Source organism: Rutilus rutilus, assembly GCF_951802725.1.
Source record: "Rutilus rutilus genome assembly, chromosome: 7".
Classification (NCBI taxonomy): Eukaryota; Metazoa; Chordata; class Actinopteri; order Cypriniformes; family Leuciscidae; genus Rutilus; species Rutilus rutilus.
Window position 1 is genome coordinate 10536159 of NC_140221.1, and position 15471 is coordinate 10551629.

At 40.0% G+C, this 15471-nt stretch overlaps 1 long non-coding RNA gene across 1 annotated transcript; it reads right to left on the minus strand.

The window, feature by feature from the left end:
- Positions 1–8901: 8901 nt before the first annotated feature.
- On the minus strand, positions 8902–15199 carry LOC311293977. Its single transcript, XR_014627986.1, has 4 exons — positions 15102–15199; positions 11083–11133; positions 10575–10719; positions 8902–9961 (listed from the first exon to the last, which is right to left on the minus strand). It is a non-coding gene; the product is annotated as an uncharacterized lncRNA (long non-coding RNA).
- Between the last annotated feature and the right edge of the window lie 272 nt (positions 15200–15471).

Sequence of the window (15471 nt, forward strand, 5' to 3'; positions counted from 1 at the left end):
TCTAGAAGTGGTAAATGCCTCACTTCTCTCTGGGAGTTTTCCAAACTCCCTAAAAACTGCAGTTGTCAAGCCCCTCCTGAAAAAGAGCAATCTAGATAAGACCATATTAAGCAACTATAGACCGATCTCAAATCTTCCTTTCATAGGCAAGATCATTGAAAAAGTTGTCTTCAATCAGCTGAACAAATTCTTGAGCTTGAATGGATCCTTTGACCATTTTCAATCTGGTTTCCGACCGCACCACAGCACAGAGACAGCGCTCATAAAGATAATAAACGATATTCGCTTAAATACGGATTCAGGCAAATTATCAGTGCTGGTGCTACTCGACCTCAGTGCTGCATTTGACACTGTCGATCATAACATACTTCTTGACAGACTGGAAAACTGGGTGGGGATTTCTGGGATAGTTCTAAAATGGTTCAGGTCATACTTAGATGGGAGAGGTTATTATGTGAGTATAGGAGACCATAAGTCTGAGTGGACATCCATGACATGCGGAGTCCCTCAAGGCTCAATTCTTGCACCACTCCTGTTCAACCTGTATATGCTCCCAATGAGCCAAATAATGAGAAAGAACCAAATCTCTTACCACAGCTATGCAGACGACACACAGATTTACTTAGCCCTATCGCCTAACGACTACAGCCCCATTGACTCCCTGTGCCAATGCATTGATGAAGTCAACAGTTGGATGTGTCAAAACTTTCTTCAGTTAAACAAAGACAAAACTGAAGTCATTGCGTTTGGAAACAAAGATGAAGTTCTCAAGGTGAATGCATACCTTCACTCTAGGGGTCAAACAACTAAACATCAAGTCAGGAATCTTGGTGTGACACTAGAGTCAGACCTTAGTTTCAGTAGTCATGTCAAAGCGATAACAAAATCAGCATACTATCATCTAAAAAATATTGCAAGAATTAGATGCTTTGTTTCCAGACAAGACTTAGAGAAACTTGTTCATGCTTTCATCACCAGCAGGGTGGATTACTGTAATGGACTCCTCACTGGCCTTCCCAAAAAGACCATAAGACAGTTGCAGCTCATACAGAACGCTGCCGCCAGGATTCTGAGCAGAACCAGAAAATATGAACATATCACACCAGTCCTCAGGTCTTTACACTGGCTCCCAGTTAGATTTAGGATTGATTTTAAAGTATTATTACTGGTATATAAATCATTCAATGGCCTAGGACCTCAATACATTGCAGATATGCTCACTGAATATAAACCCAACAGATCACTCAGATCATTAGGATCATATCAGCTAGAAATACCAAGGGTTCACTCTAAGCATGGCGAGTCCGCTTTTAGCTATTATGCCAGCCGCAGCTGGAACCAGCTTCCGGAAGAGATCAGATGTGCTCCTACAGTAATCACATTCAAATCCAGACTCAAAACACATCTGTTTAGCTATGCATTTAATGAATGAGCACTGTGCCAATGTTCGTCCGACTGTTTGAACTGTACTGTATTTTATTTTTATCTGTATAAACTGTTTTAATTATTCTTATTCTTTTTATTATTTTAATTTCTTCTATGTAAAGCACTTTGAATTGCCACTGTGTATGAAATGTGCTATATAAATAAACTTGCCTTGCCTTGCCTTGCCTTGATGACTTGAAACAGTGAATTTTTATTTTGAATCGGTTCATTGGAATAAAGCAACAGAGCAATGTGAACCAATTAATTTAACGGCTTCCCAATTCTTTAACAAATCTTCTGCAGCCCTAAAAGCATTATAGATTGGATTTTTTTTTTTTTTACAATTGAGGTCTTCACTTTTGTGTCCATTTGATGCATCACAAAGAAACTGCTTGAATTAAAGGATGTGAATGTCCATCACTCAAAAACACTTTGCAACAAATAATGATCAAGAAACACTAGAAAGCTACGTAAATGATCTTGCCATATGCATAAGTTAGGAAAGAGCAGATAGTGGTTTCCCATAGAGAATGTGATATTGTTGGATCCACAACCTCATATAAAATCGCATGTACGTAACAGCACGAGCCTGTTCCTGTCTCATTCATCTGAGTATTTATAAAGACAGGCCAATTCTTCTGCTTAAATCTGTAACTGCCCACAAAATGAGTATCTGCCTTTGAATTTAGAGTGTTCATTAATAGGATATTATGTGCAGCAGGAGTCTATAGTAATAGAATATTACACACATGGTCTGAGGGATCCTCACTGTCTCTGGACTTGATGAAATATGAATATACTGACATCACACATTCAAGGAATTCACTGATTCTTGAAATAAGGGACAAAACGTGTACCCAAAAAGGGACATAAGATGTTAGGTTTTTTTATTATTTAATAATACATTATTATGAATTGATATATGAACAATGTAAGGGAACAGGTTATGAAAGAAAAAAGTGTGTTTGTGTGCACGTGTTTGCAAGTCTGCAGTAGATGTAAAGATGTTATGTTTACAAGGCAAGTAAATCGGGCCAAATATATACAGTATGTAAATGAAATCATATAATAACATTAGAATAATTCCTCATAGGCAAAACATATATGTGACCCTGGACCACAAAACCAGTCACATGGGTCAATTTTTAATCATCTGAAAGCTGAATAAATAAGCTTTCTATTGATGATATGGCTTGTAAGGATATGACGATATTTGGCCGAGAAACAACTATTGAAAATCTGGAATCTAAGGGTGCAAAAAAATCGAAAGATTGAGAAAATCGCCTATAAATTTGTCCATTTATGTTAGCGATTGTGCTGCATTCACTCACAAAAATAAATATTTTGTATCTTTACGGTAGGAAATTGACAAAATATCTTTATGGAACATGATCTTTACTTAATATCCTAATGATTTCTAACGATTTGAAAAATCGATAATTTTGACCCATACAATGTACACTGCTCAAAAAAATAAAGGGAACACTTTTTAATCAGAGAATAGCATCAAGTCAGTTAAACTCCTGGGATATTGATCTGGTCAGTTAAGTAACAGAGGGGGTTGGTAATCAGTTTCAGCTGCTTTAGTGTTAATGAAATTAACAGCAGGTCCACTAGATGGGCAACAGTGAGACAACCCCCAAAACAGGAATGGTTTTACAGGTGGAGGCCACTGACATTTTTTCCCTACTCATCTTTTCGGACTGTTTTTCACCAGTTTTGCATTTGGCTAGGGTCAGTGTCACTACTGGTAGCATGAGGCGATACCTGGACCCTACAGAGGTTGCGCAGGCAGTCCAGCTCCTTCAGGATGGCTCATCAATACGTGCCATTGCCATAAGGTTTGCTGTGTCTCCCAGCACAGTCTCAAGAGCATGGAGGAGATTCCAGGAAGACAGACAGCTACTCTAGGAGAGCAGGACAGGGCCGTAGAAGGTCCTTAACCCATCAGCAGGACCGGTATCTGCTCCTTTGTGCGAGGAGGAACATGATGAGCACTGCCAGAGCCCTACAAAATGACCTCCAGCAGGCCACTGGTGTGAATGTCTCTGACCAAACAATCAGAAACAGACTTCATGAGGGTGGCCTGAGGGCCCGACGTCCTCTAGTGGGCCCTGTGCTCACTGCCCAGCACCAGGGAGCTCGATTGGCATTTCCCATTGAACACCAGAATTGGCAGGTCCGCCACTGGTGCCCTGTGGTTTTCACAAATGAGAGCAGGTTCACCCTGAGCACGTGACAGACAGGAAAGGGTCTGGAGAAGCCGTGGAGAATGTTATGCTGCCTGTAACATCGTTCAGCATGACCGGTTTGGTGGTGGGTCAGTGATGGTCTGGGGAGGCATATCCATGGAGGGACGCATAGACCTCTGCAGGCTAGACAATGGCACCCTGACTGCCATTAGGTATCGGGATGAAATACTTGGATCCATTGTCAGACCCTATGCTGGTGCAGTGGGTCCTGGGTTCCTCCTGGTGCACAACAATGCCCGGCCTCATGTGGCGAGAGCATGCAGGCAGTTCCTGGAGGATGAAGGAATGATACCATTGAAGGGCCACCACGCTCACCTGACCTACATCCAATAGAACACCTCTGGGACATTGTGTTTCGGTCCATCTGACATCACCTGGTTGCACCTCAGACTGTCCAGGAGCTCAGTGATGCGCTGGTCCAGATCTGGGAGGAAATAACCCAGGACACCATCCGTCGTCTCATTAGGAGCATGCCCGACGTTGTCAGGCATGCATACAAGCACGTGGTGGCCATACAAACTACTGAGTACCATTTTGAGTTGCTGCAATGAAATTTCAGCAAAATTGACAAGCCTGCTGCATCATTTTTTCACTCAGATTTCCGGGGTGTCTTTGAATTCAATCCTCTGTAGGTTGATCATTTTCATTTCCATCAAACGATGTGGCATCCTTTCGTTCATAACACATTACCCAGTCTATAGTAGTATAGATATCCAGCATGATATTTTTCCCCATTGAGATCTGATGTGTTTTCAAAGTGTTCCTTTAATTTTTTTGAGCAGTGTATTTTTGGCTATTGCCACAAATATACCTGTGTGACTGGTTTTGTGATCCAGGGTCACATATTATATCATTATAAAGGGTTTTGTTGTCAACTCCATTAGTTTACTAGTCAAATCTGTCAACTGAGTTGACAAAATTTAATATTTTTCCATCGTAACCATGTGTTGTACAGTGGAGCGTTTTTTTTTTTTAGTTGCAGCTGCCTTAATAAATAACATAACACAAATGGCAAAATTTATCCCACAACTATTGACAGAAATTATCACACTGGGAAGATGGAGATATCTCTTCTCACTGTTTGCATCTACAATGAGCAGGGAATAGAAAGGGTTCTAAGCAAAAGCATGTTCACGAGAACCAATGAGGTTCATTCTTGTGTGTTACGCAGCACGTTTGAGCTTCCACAAGAGGTTTGTTCTCGCGCATCAAGCAGGTTCGGTTGAGCTTCTGTGTATGTTCGCTGATCAATGTTTATATGTGAATAAAAGCCTAAATTAAATCTTTTCATCTTATAAACCGATCGAGCCTCTTCAGAATATTTGGACTAAACCGCTCAATTAATATGGATTAGTTTTACAATCTCTTTATGAACTTTTCGAAGAGTCAAAGTGGTAGTTGCATAGACTGTCAAAGGAGGGACAGAAAGCTCTCAGATTTCATCAGAAAGATCTTCATTTGTGTTCCAAAGATGAACAAAAGTCTTACGGGTTTGGAACTACATGAGGATGGGTAAGTAATGACAGATTTATTTATTTATTTTTTGTGAACTATCCCTTTAATTTAATGGTGTTTTTTTTTTTTTTTTTTTTACGACAGTATTTGTCTCACACAGTCTGCTCCGGTCCAGAGATAAAATATCACAGAGCAGATCATATGCGCGAGTCGGCGCAGACCACAAAACGTATCGGACCCATTTGAATATTACACAGATGCTATATTTTAAAGCGATGTGGATGAGATTAGGAGGAGAAACGGTCTGAGATTAGGAGGAAATTGCGGCTTTACCGAGCTCAACAGCTCTGGCCGAGCTGTGATATAAAATAAACGATATTGGCTATTTTAAAAAAAGGAGGTGCTGTGCGATATATCCCGCCCTGTCTTCCTGTTTCAGTGGAAATTACGTCAACACATTGAACAATGCTGCGCATTTCAAGGCACTTCAGAGGGCCTTTAAAATTTGTCGGTAACTTGTTGCACATTGTTAGTGTGGTAGAGCTTTATTTTACAGTCCTGTTCTGCATGTACATACTATGTAGGTACTGTATTGCAGTTACTAAGTAATAACTAGGTTGTGGCTAGAAGGACGAGGTATAGAGAGCTGTGAGAACAGTATGAGGCCGGTGGCGCGATTGCTAATAAGCGCTACACCGGACTCGAGTCTCACCGAGGAGCTTTGGACTGATAAAAGGAGGAGCAATGACAGTGAAGGATGAGAGAGGACCAGGCCTGGGACATTTATGTTATATTTTGTTTATGTGTGTGTTGTCCGTGAGGGGCTGCCGCTTTATTTTAATTTTGTGTTTGTTTATTTTATGATTAAAGTTACGTTTGATTGTTCGCCGTTTCCCACCTCCTTCTTTCCTGAACAACAAACCTCTCTACATATGTTACCCTAAACCTAGCCAGGCCCCATGTTAAATCCATGTAGTTATACCGTATAATACTCAATACATTCTTGGGTAAGTACACTGTACTCTACACATGCTGAAAAAAAATATAATTCAACAGTTTATACAGTATACAATAAAAGTCTAAATATTGTCTTTAACATTTTTGTCTGGTGGAAAAAAAGTAGAATATCACTCAGCTAAAATCACCCAAAATACATTGGTAACCGCATAGCAACACAAACATGCACGCACCTTAGCAACACCTTAGCAACCATAGCAATGTCCTGGCAACCAACTACACCACCCTATAATCATTTAGACAACTTTTGTATAGGCAAGCACCATATTTCGTGCACAGCATATCTGCAGGAGACAGACAGCCTTTCTGCCAGCCAAAAGACAGGTGATAGTCAACAGACAAGGTGGAGAACAAATGGAGAACAAGGATCAGAGAGCCTCTTGAAAAAGAGGGGAGACATGGGAGGATGGATTTTGTGAAGGGCTCTCTGAATCCCAAAGGACATGTGTATATAAGTCTATCTGGGGCTAATTCATGTCAGAGCATGCATTTCACATCTAAAGAGAGGCCAGAGATGAGAGAGCCTGATAACTCTTCTTTACACTAATTCCTGCCCACCTTCCATATTTAATCTTGAAAGTGAAACTGTAATGCTTCATGTCAATGTCAAGTTCAACAATCAAACGTATGAAGAAAAGGTGTTACTGGCACAGGAATATTACAGTAGATATAAAATGAATTAGCATTTTTGCTCTCTAAACTTTATTGCAATCTAAAACAAACATCCTCTCTACAATCAAATATCAATGATAATGTTTTTACTTGTGTTTATAATTTGGCATAAAAATTCATTTAATAAATGACTGTAATAAAGCACCGGTTGCTCTATCTTTTTTCAGGTTGGGCAGTTTGTGGGCTGGATCAAGGGGAGTTCTGGGTAATGGCACTGTGAGTGTCCCAGTCGTCTGAGACCCCTCACTAAATGACTTGTGAGGATAGTAATTGGAGAGGAGGGAGAGAGAGGTGCATAATGAGCAGTGGTATCACACAGAGAGCAGAATAGATGTCAATGTAAAGGCAGACACACAGGATGCACAGGCAGATTGCATTCATAGAAAATAGACATGGTGTCTTGCTAAGGAAATGAAGCAATTTTAGAACAAAAACACTTGAGCTGACTTTGAAAACGCATTTCACCCAAAATTGTTAATTGTCATAATTTACTTTCCCTCGTGTTGTTCCTGTTTGACATACTTTCTTCTGTGGAACACAAAATGATGTTTTATTATCAAAGTTCGGGAGGAGCACGTTCAGATAATTAACACAAGTGGAGAGCACTCAGCAATCAATGGTAAGAGGTAAACATATACATTCAGCAGTCTCACCTCAATCCATTGACAGTTTTGCAGCATCTCCCCACCACCCCTTCTCCACGCTTCTAGTCCTAAACACTTACATGCGGGGGGAGTACTCTGGGTTCGGGCCGAACTCCGAGCTCGGAGCCCTCCCCCCGGACAGCACGCCAAATACGCATTAAACTTTACCCCCTCAAATTGTATGTAAGTGTGAACTTGTGAAAGGACATTTTAGGCAGAATGTTCATGCTGCTCTTCAAAAGACATACAATACAGCATTTCAATCTATTAATAATAATATAACATAACATGAAATACAGATAATAGATAATATAAAAATAGGTTAATCTCTGTAACTTCAGTAACACAACTATAATTTTGGCAATTCATTGCAAAAAGCGTGTGGTAGGCACAAACCATATATGTGATTTGTTTATGGTTTTTGAGTTTGTGGACGCAACCTGATAAAGCTGGCATCTGCCTAAAATGAATTAGCTTCAAATGACACGTCATTCGAGCCAAATACCGTTTAATTTAGATGTACAGCTAAGCTTCACAGCTCATATTGCCCTGATCTGATTCATATTATGAAAAGCTTTATACATTACAAGACTGAGGAATTAAACAGTGGCCCTACATTAAAACGAAGTGAAGAGAGCGAAGTCAGTGCAAGTAGCAAGCTGAGAGTGGTGTATTGAAAAGAGACAAGGCAGATGGCAGAAAGCTGAATAAAATACCACTGTCGGATCTAAGCCTATATTCATATGAACCCCTACCTTTGATTTTCAAGAGGATTACACCTTTTGCTCAAACACAGAGCGGAGACAGAAGGAGAATGAGGAGGTGCAGAATTAATTGAATGACTGCTTAAGGAGATCTTCATTCATACTTTATTCCTTATGTCTCATTAACACTAATCCTTATTAGTCTGTGAGTAAAGCAGGTCTGAATGGTCCTGTGGTGTATAGGCAGACATGTGCCCCTATTGTGATGGGGCGTAGAGGGGCGTGGGGGTTAATCCAGATCTTAATGCTTGGGTTGAAGAAGAGAAGCCAGGTTACACCCATCCCCCTATTTCCCCCCACCGAGGTCAGGGAGGAAAAGGACACTGCAATGGTGGTTGGCATAGTAACAGGCATGTGTAGCTCCAAATGTCAGCGACATGCAAATATTGCCATGAGGTGATGTTAAGGTAGTTGTAAATGCTATAGGGCATTTACTGTAAATAAAGGTATTTGTCACACTACAATTACTAAATGGTATTGTAAATAGTAACACATGCAAACAGGTTTCCCAAACTCTCCCCCTGTCTGCCAAACAGGTAGCCCTGCCCCCATCTCTTGACATTGGTTGCCAACTTGAAGATGTTCAAGCGGAACTTGATAGAGTGCGATGCAAGCTAAAAGCCATTGGCTTTTTTTCTTTTCTTAAGGGACAACTTTTAAACCAGACTTGACAAATACAATTCATTTATTTGAAATTTCCATCCCAAAAAAGAATAAAAATTAAAAAACACACGGAAACTTAATGTAATGCATATTTGTCAGACATACATACATGAAGCAGGTAAAAACTCAAGAATGGCATTGTTTATTATTGGTCTGGGGGCTGACAGAGGGAACCACCATGGAGATGGAGGAAGGAGCCATACAGGAGACGATAGAGGGAGGAACCTGAGACTGATGGAGGGATGAGCCATGATGGAACTCTGGTGGAAATGCAAGGTGAAACCAGGGGGATGAACGAATGAGGTGGAGCCGTTGGAAGTGAGGACCCAGGGCAACACCGCTGTACTGCAGGGCTGAGGTGGAACCGCAGGCTCATGTGACCGTAGCAGAAACAGGGACAAAGGCATACCGAGGTGAATTCGGAAGGAGCAAGGACAATGGTGGAGCCGGAAGAAGAGGAAGAGTCCAGGGAAACCAAAGGGGTGGAGTGATGAAGCGTGACTGTAGAACTGGAAGTCCGTGGCGCAACCGGAGTGATTACTGACCGAGCCGGAGGGACGAGCCGGCGAAGCTTGAGGGATAACGGGCCACAGTGGAGCCAAGGTAGAGCCGATGGGTCGACAGGAGTCCAGGTTCGGAGGCTCGAGGCAAAGCCAGGGGATTGACACACCTAGGCGGAGCTGGTGAACTGGAAGCCAAAGGCTGCAAGGTGTAACCAACGAAGGAGGAGCCAAAAAGCTGAATGGGGCCAGCAGAGACAGGGCTGAGAAACTGGATGCCGTTGACAGAGGAGGAGGGAGTAGGAGGCTGGGCAGGACCATCAGTGACGAAGGAGACTTGGAGCTGGGCTGGACCAGTGGCAACAAAGGAGACTTGGAACTGGGCTGGACCAGTGGCAACAAAAGAAAAGGGGGGCTGAAGGCTGTCTGGGCTCTGGGTCTGCAAGGTCCACTGGAGGATTAGGGGTAGTCTTGGCTGGAATGGGTACAGGGAGTGTGGAGCAGGCATCCTCCTGAACCTCCTCCACTGTCAGAGGGGATCCAGTCATCCACAATGCATATTCAATGTACTGGAGGGGTTAAAATGTAAGTGTATGATGCCACATGAATATGAAAGAATCAAAGAAGAATGTAAAAACAGTTAATGCACACAGCCAAAAATAAGTGTTCACGTTTAAATTAATTTAATATACTAACTAAGGAGTTAAAATTCCTATTACATGACAATGTAAACCTGTTTGCGCACCAAGAAAAATCTGTAAAAAACTGTAAATGATCTTCTCTGTTGATAAGAAATTATACCATTGCCATTTAATTCTTTATAGAACATCTTTTTAATATATACAAGAAAAGTCTGTAAAAATAGGGCTCAATGTACTGTGTTAATATAAAGGAATTTTCTGTATGGATTTTTCACTGGTTTTTACCCGTTTTTTGAATTGCACATTGAATTTTTGCAGTGCTATAAAGTAAATGTCTGTAAACTTATCGGATAATGTGCTGGCAGGGAATTACCTTTACCTTTTTTTTCTTCTCTTCTGATTTTTTTCTTACAATGTAGGACAAAATAAACACAAGACAATCAAATCTAGAGATCTCAATTATAACTATCCCACATTTGACTTTGAATGGAACACAGCATAAAGCCACTTAAAGAAAAAGAGCCACATGGCCTTTACCCACTTTTAGATGCCATCTGGGACCTGGGGTTGAACCCTTTGGGCTCCTCCAGAGTTCTTACCAGACAACCTCGTTAACACAGGTCAGAAATTAGCACCTGCTGTTCTCTCGTTAGCGTTTGTGAGTGAGGCGTTAATGGAAGCCTAACCTGTTGAGAGATTCCAGCTGTGAGATATACCAGAGATGGATAAGGTGAGAACATTGGAAGAAGCAGTACTTTGTAGATTGTAAAAAGTCACTGGTTATGAGCACTTCTTTGTTTTTCTTCTGACAATGATCTAGATAACCAACTATGCATACTCAGTAACTATGTAAAGTTGGACAAAGCAAGGGTTTTTGAAACGTTCTAGGAGCCTCCCTATAGCACTGGACATTTTTTTGTTTGAGCATTAGGACTCCTTTAGCTGCAATTTCCAAGTTTCTGAAGCCTATGTACCTTTCTCCATCATCTTCCAGTTCATTGTTGTCTCTATTGTCTCATTTTACTAAGTCCTGCAAATCTGATACATACCTGTTCCCTCACTGAGGTATGTGCTCCATCCATCCACAATCTCCAATCCACCTGCAAGACAAAGACTGTCAGTAATTTTGTCTGTAAAATGTATGGTTTTTGTAAGTAAAACTATTACTGTATAATTTACACTGAAAAGGGCATTCCCAGAATGCCCTTCATGAAACATCAAATAAAATTATTTTATATAATAATAATAAAAAAAAAATTTTTTAAAAAGTTATTATAATGAAAATTAGGGTGTTACATTTTATGTACTTTTTTTTTTTGAAGGTGTATTTTTGTATATCTTTGTGCACCATATAGGCCTTTGAGTTTTGTTTTATGGACCGGCCATAATACAAATTAATCAATATTTAAACAGTTAATAGGTGTTCAGTCAAGACAACTTGCGGAGTGTATAATTTAACCAGTATTTGTTGGCATGGGGCATGGAATGTAATGATCAATTGGAATGATTTTGGTGGATCTGCTGAGCAAATGCAAGATTTTGTTCAGCATATTTAAAATAAGATAAATAAAGGACTTGCCACTGCAAGAATATATAAGAAACCCCGTATAGCAGATCTCTACATGTGGCGCTGGGGAGGAGAAGGGGTAATAATTGCATAATTACACAGCAGGGGGATCGCAGGCTACAGGCATTTTCCACCCCAGAATTAACCCAGTATAAAATAAAAATGTAAGCAATGGTTCCTCTACCCCTTTGATTCAAGCGTACTGCAAAATAATGGCAAAAAAAGTCTTTCTATAAATTGTCCTTGTGGGTCGGTTGCTTGCGCAAGCAGCGCAATGACATTGTAGTCAGCTTCATTATCAAATGAATCTTATGAACCTTCAAAAAAAGACAGTGAGGTGTACAAATTGATTGTTTTCCCATTTGTTTGTGAATTGGAAAATTACCGCTTCTCGGCTACCTCTGAGGTCCTCTGAGGAATCTGATCCTGTAGGATATGTCCGTATTGTTTGCTCTACTTTGATCATGGATATAGGCTTTTTTTTTTTTTTTTTTTTTTTTTTTTGCCGTCAATGAGATCACTGAAACTAACAGCAGATTTAGGTTAAAATCGAATCTTAATGAACTAGATTGAAAAATGTATGCTGGCTTGTCTTAAAGGAGAACTCCGGTCAATTTTAACATTGAGCTAATGTTTTTGTACATTTGGAGTGCTGTCAGTACAGAGAACAACGACAAAAATCGGTGTTTCCTACACCGTTATCCTCTTTTTAAAATTTGCACCCTGTTGACTTCAATGGGGCAAGTTTTAAACCTGCTTTTAGCCTCTTAACATCCTTGATGTGTCATCATTACAAGTGCACAGGTCATGTGAGTGATTCCTTCGCGGGTTAATCTGACTGCAGTAGATGTGAAAGATATGAATAAAAATGATGTTTATTCAGCCATCGCAAATACCTGTATTTACATCCTGTTTTCGGTCGAAGTCCACAGTAGTCGATTGTCGAGTTCACGCGCGTGATCATAGGTACTAAACCTATGCGCGTGAACTCGACAATCGACTACTTTGGACTTCGACCGAAAACAGGATGTAAACACAGGTATGAGCGCTGGCTGAATAAACATCATTTTTTATATATTTCTTTCACATCTACTGCAGTCAGATTAACCCGCGAAGGAATCACTCACATGACCTGTGCACTTGTAATGACACATCAAGGATGTTAAGAGGCTAAAAGCAGGTTTAAAACTTGCCCCATTGAAGTCAACAGGGTGCAAATTTTAAAAAGAGGATAACACGGTGTAGGAAACACCGATTTTTGTCGTTGTTCTCTGTACTGACAGCACTCCAAATGTACAAAAAAATTAGCTCAATGTTAAAATTGACCGGAGTTCTCCTTTAAAGGCACACTATGCAGTTTCTTTGTCAAACAGCGACCCCTAGAGTCGCTGTGGAGTACTTGTATTTAGCGTTACTGCTGTAAATAGTTTCTCGTTTTCTTTTCCTTGACTCTTCCGACTGCGCTTTCTTCTTCTTCGTCAACTCTGCCATGATTCACGTCTGAAATTCGTGCTAGTGTCTTCCATAGAGGCTGCTACATTTGTTGATGTATGTGACGTCGTGCCGTAAAGCAAGTCGTGATTTTCGCGAGATTTGGCGGAGCGCCACCTCTCAAACCTGCATTGCTGGTTTTGCCTGCGGTGTCCCCCCCCCCGCTTTGCTATAGGGATGATTCGCCTTACTACGAGTTCGTTTACCATCGAAATGATTTCGAAGCTGTTATATTAAGGTACAAATCTTGCATAGTGTGCCTTTAAAGCCAACTTAAAGTATTGTTTAAAAATGTAAAATAGTTTGACGTCATTAGGTCAGACTCAAAATACATACTGTAGATGTTCAGGGTGTTTGCTAAACTGTTGCTAGGGGGTTACTAGGATATTCTGGGGGGTTGCTAGGGTGTTTACAGTACATGGTGGCTGTTCTGGGTGACCTTCCATTACATCCAGGCATTTCCACCTCTGTTAATAATAGAACTGATCCAGTTTCAGTGCTTTGATATTTTTGGTTGGCTATTTCTTTCTAATGACAGCAAATTCAAAAATATTTCGCTGCTCTTAAACTTGCGATTTATATCATCCAAGTAGCCTATGTAATATTAATGAAACAGTTTGTCTTCTCTATGTAGTACACTGTAAAAAAATTGCCAGGAATATACAGGATTAAAAAGTATACAATAAATGAATTAATGTGGTCAGAAATGTTCTATGAAATCAGTGCATGCAGGGTCATTTCTTATAAATTACTTATACATTTCTGTGAAACAACAGTAAAATGATACTAACATCACAGTAATTTACTGCTCTTGTTTTACTGTGAATACACATTATAACAGTTGTCTTGCCAGTATAAGAAATTATATTCTTTACCACTGTGCTTGTTTTGAAGCCACCATAATGGTGATTTAGTGTTCCATTTGCTTGGGATCTTAGACCATGCAACCCAATAAATAATTTTCTAGATCCGCCCCTGGTTACGTGGAAGTACGTCTGGTTGGCTAAAACATGGCAATGTAGCATTTTGTTTTACAAATGTGGGACTAACCCAAAAAAAGTAAAAAAAATTCAAAATTGCTAAAACGGTTTTATTATAATATAGGCTAATGTAGTTAAAAAAGGTAAAAAAGAAAGTCATTTACTATATACACAAGGTTTTATTACTTACATCAGCTTTTGTGAGTCATTGAATGTTTGCTGGACATCAAAACACCATCTTTCTGAACATTTCCTTCATTTAGACTATCACTGCCTCAGTAAAATCACCCCCTGCCAGAGTTTAAACATACACTGCAGCACACACACTGCACCATATCAAAATGTAATTAAATTATGAAGTGATACGCATCAGAGCGGTCACGCTTATTTGTTTCTCCATTATTAGAGAGGGAGTGCTTCATGCGGTGAATATGAAGTAGGGTTTGTGTACGACTCTTCTCTTTGCTGTGCGCCAGGGGCCGTCTACTCCAGCGAGACATGCTCATGCTGGGAAAACACATCTTCTGCTGGGAGCTCTGCTCTCAAATAGTTTTACCCTCTATGATGCTACATTATCTGTTGTGCTAATTGAATTGTGGGGAATCTCAGTGAGGATTTTAGACTGCATGTGACACCAGCAGTAGGAATAATTATTGTTAACAAGGCCGGTCGAATTGTAATCGTTGGGAGAAATGCATATGGAACCTTGATATGACCAGAAACCTCCAAAAAAGCCATGGAGAGTAAAAGAAGAGAAGTTCAAAACTCTGAAATCACATTGAAAGTATGAGAGTAAATAAAAGACAAGTTAGAAATGCTCTGCTTAGAAAGTGCTTCAAATATGCTTATACAACTCTCAATAAATGCTAGGGGTTTAAACTTGAAAAAATGTAATGATTATTTTAATATTATTTGGTGTATAAACATATGCACATTTTGGATTATGAGCATGTGACTGACTTGATGAGAAGTAAACATAGGTTTGTCAGACAAGACAACAGAACTTATTTTTCTTTAGTCAATTACTTACCACTGGATTAAGTTGATCATGAAATTTAATAGACTTCCATCCAAGTGTTACGGTTACGCAAGGAAGAGAATCTAATCTAAACACAGAAACACAAATACAAATGAAACGCAGGGTGGTAGGGGCATAAATACACTGGATAACAAGAGGCTAAAAAGGAACAGGTGTGGGCAATGAGTTGACAAAGGGTAATTAAGGAAACAAAGGCGAACAGGAACTAACCACAAGAAGTGAACAAAGGGGAAATAAAAAATACAGAAGCATTGTGTCTATAGTGAATTTCTACTAGTTTTGAGACTTTGGACTTAATGATAAACATACATGAGCCTGACTGCATTTCTAGATTAAAACTGAGTTTGAACAATTGAACAAA